Consider the following 3,492-nt stretch of genomic DNA (forward strand, 5'->3'; position numbering starts at 1 on the left):
AGCAGGAAACCACTGAATCTATAAAGTCCTGCCCAGCAGAAATGAGTCTGATTGTGGATGGTCTGGTTAACCCAGATTGCCTTTGGTGCCTGAGGGAGTTGATATTTTCTCATTACGAAGACTTTCTCATCTAGTGAACGCTACAAATAAAACTGCTCGAAATCAGTCTGAACTGCTTGTTTCCGTGGTAGCAAACTGGAAGACAAAAAAGATCTGTCCATAGGACAAATCTGCACCATATTCTTTCGTGTGTGTTGGCGGGGGGCGGGGAGGGGGGGTGATGTTCAGCCAGTTGTGTTACAAGGAGTTCTGAGTGTGTAATAAGTGACAAGAGGATGGGCTCCATCAGTTGGAGAGGGAAGCTTTGTCATGAGACTTGTACCCTTGGCCAGACGGCAGTAACCAAGAGGAAGAAATCAAAGACACACAGAATCCATATGCCTAAATATTTATTTCAGTTATTTGTATTTCCCACACTTTTCAAATGTGAACTTGTGTCCTGAAGGTGGAGCTTTAGTACACAGGAAGATTGGAAAAGGGCAAACATGCTTGTACAAAATAGGGCGGAATCAGTAAAGAATACATTTATACGCTTCCTAGTCTCTTACATTTTTCACGCTAAAAAGTAGGCACAGATTAAGATTTCTTTCACAGTAGGAGCCTGTATATAATTAAATGGGAAGAAAAAGAAGCCAACTCTCAAGAGTGGGGCTTATGGTCCCAGTAGAATGGTGCGAAACTGTTGCCATCATAGCTGTTTATACTCCTTGCTGGTAGTATTTTTGTTTCTTTTTCAAAACGAGGCAGCAATGACTTGAGTAGTGATCAAAATGCCACACCATAGAGTATGTTTAATCCAAATAATTCCTAAGATGGTCTGCTACTGATTGTACCAATTCTACAGGACTTAGAGAAATTACTTGGTTACCAGTGAAGTAAAACTATCTCTGCAATGGAATTGAACTGTTGCATCTCAGCACATAACAAATACTGCCACAGCCGGTTCATGAAGGCAGTGAAGATCAGTGCATTCTTTATCATTCACAGGGAAAATTTTCAAAATACCGGAACATAAATCCCCTACTATGCCATGAGGGGTTCAACGAGCTTCTGCAGATGTTTCTTCGATACTACTTTTCCATTTCCAGCAGTGCAAATATCCTTAAAACATTTCAGGTGCACAGGGAATGAGGCGCGAAGGTCTGATTATTTTGGAGCAGAGAGAACATCTGAATTGCTCTGCTTAAAGTCTCCTGATTAACGTCAAACCAGTATCCCGGGCCTTTTCCCTTCCTCTTCCACTCTCCTCACCGGCACCCCAACCACTATCACCAAAGCAGAATGAGTGACCTTGTGTCTCGTGGGAAAGCATTTGATGCCTACTTTCAGGCAAAGATAATGTTATCTAATTTCAAAGAAGGAAATTATGCTTGGAAAGATGACCTCTCTGAATTCGGAATATGAGAGGCACTGAAGGAATGATAAGATACTTTAACTGCATGTCTAGGGCAGAAACTCATGTTTCTCTTCTGCTTCTTGCTTTACCTCACCCTCCTTTCCTTAAGTCTTCCAGAGCTCTTTTTCCTGCCTTATCCCTCAGCACTGGGGTGAACTCGAAGCACTGCTGCAGAAGTTTAAAACCTGCAACAGCTGCTATTTCAGGAGGACTCAGCATCTGCAGGAAGCCCACTCACCCCATTCTCCCTGCTGCCCCCCCAGCAGATTCCATCCAGAGTTTGGAACTGGAAAGGGAAGTAAGAAAGGGGGTGCAACCAGTTATCCTTCCTGAGGCCTCTGGCCTGAAAATAGCTTGGGAAGGGACAGAGATCATTTCCTAAGGATGCACAGGGGTCCTCAGGATCCCCTGGTACCCTCTTGGATCACCTGCCAAGCTGTAAGGGTGCTGGTGATGCTCTCAGCTGCCTCAGAAAACTGGGAGGCATTTGTGCATCCTCTAGGAGTCCTCCTTCTAAGAAATCATGAACCTTCACCCAGGGAGGTTGTCAACCCAGGTGTGCAGCAGTGATTCAGAAGTTTATTGTGCAGCAGAAATTCTTGGTGGCTTTGGGGGCAACCAGCTGGTATTCAGCCCCTGTATGAGTTGATGAGATCTCAAAAGGCCCAAAGGAAAGAAGTGGGAAAGGATGAGACTGGGAAAGCATGAGACTGGTCTCTAGGGAAATAAGGTACATGCTTCTAAGATTAGAAGGCTGGGCTGGGGAGGGGAGGTTGGAGCATTTAACTTAGGGAACTTTTCATTCACACCTGCTGAGAATGATCTTATTGTTACTGCCACAGGTGGCTCTTAGCTAGAGCAGAATGTGTGAGCGACCCTGGAGCTAGCTAGATGTGGATTCGAATGTGGACTCTGCTGTTTACCAGGAGTAGGGCACCCCGCAAGTTTCATAGCCTCTCCATGATCATTCTCTTCACTACTAAATGGGGATGATAATAGCCACTAATTAAGAGTTGTTAAAGGTATTAAATGAGTCTTGATGCATGGAATAAATTTAGAACAGCACCCAGCTCGTAGTAAATGCTCAATAAATGTTAGGCATGATCATTAGGGTCAGATGGTGAGTAGAACTTTCAAAGCACTAAGTTTAAGAGCCTGGGACTCTGTTGACAAGGGAGATTACAGGACCTTTTCAAATATGGGAGCTCCAGCCCCGGGGATTGTCCAAAACCAGAGTCTTGGCGCCTGCCTTTCCTCCACTTCACTTCTCTGACCAGGGAAAACCATCCCCAGTGACAGAGGCGCCTCGGTCCCCCGAGCCTCTGACTCGTCCACGTCTCTAGCGCGCCTCCCCAGGGCCTCCCTCCCGCTTCTCCACACCTATTAGCCGCCCTCGCGCCACCCTGTAGCTCGAGCCCCTGGCCTCAGCTGCAACCTCTTGGCGCCCGGGGTCCACGCTCCCAATGCCTCGCGTATCCCCACACCCTTGCCCCCGCTCCCCGCCCCAGCTGCTCTCGTAAACAAAACCCGAGCGTTGGAGCAGCCCCGAGGGCCGACGCGTGCGGGAGCCTGCTCTGTGCAGTATTAGCGCGCCCCGGGAGCTCGGAGCGAGCCAAGAGGCGATGGTGGCGGCCGTGGCGGCAGCGGCAGGCGGCTCAGCTTTGTTTTGAATAGATGAAAGAGGCCACCTACACTGTAACCCAAATTACGAGACCTCCCTCCTCCCTATCTCACCGAATCAAGGGAGAGGAGATGGGCGTGGAGGGAGGGCGGGCGGACAGGAGGCGGAGGGCGGAGGAGGAAGAGGATGAGGAAGGGGGCTAGTTGCATCCCACTTTCACAATGGGAAAGTGAAACGCACAAGCACACCCAACCTCTCCAGCCCTCCCCGCCTGCCTCACTCCCCCTCCCTCCCCTCCGCGCCACCCCGCGAGCGCCAGCGCTGCACAGAGGAACTCTCCGGAGAAGAAGGGCGAGGAGGAAGCGGCACCGGAGCGCGCAGGGCTTACAGCCGCCGCTGCACAGGCTGCCGGAGC

This window comes from Pteropus alecto, unplaced genomic scaffold, assembly GCF_000325575.1.
Source record: "Pteropus alecto unplaced genomic scaffold, ASM32557v1 scaffold76, whole genome shotgun sequence".
Lineage (NCBI taxonomy): Eukaryota > Metazoa > Chordata > Mammalia > Chiroptera > Pteropodidae > Pteropus > Pteropus alecto.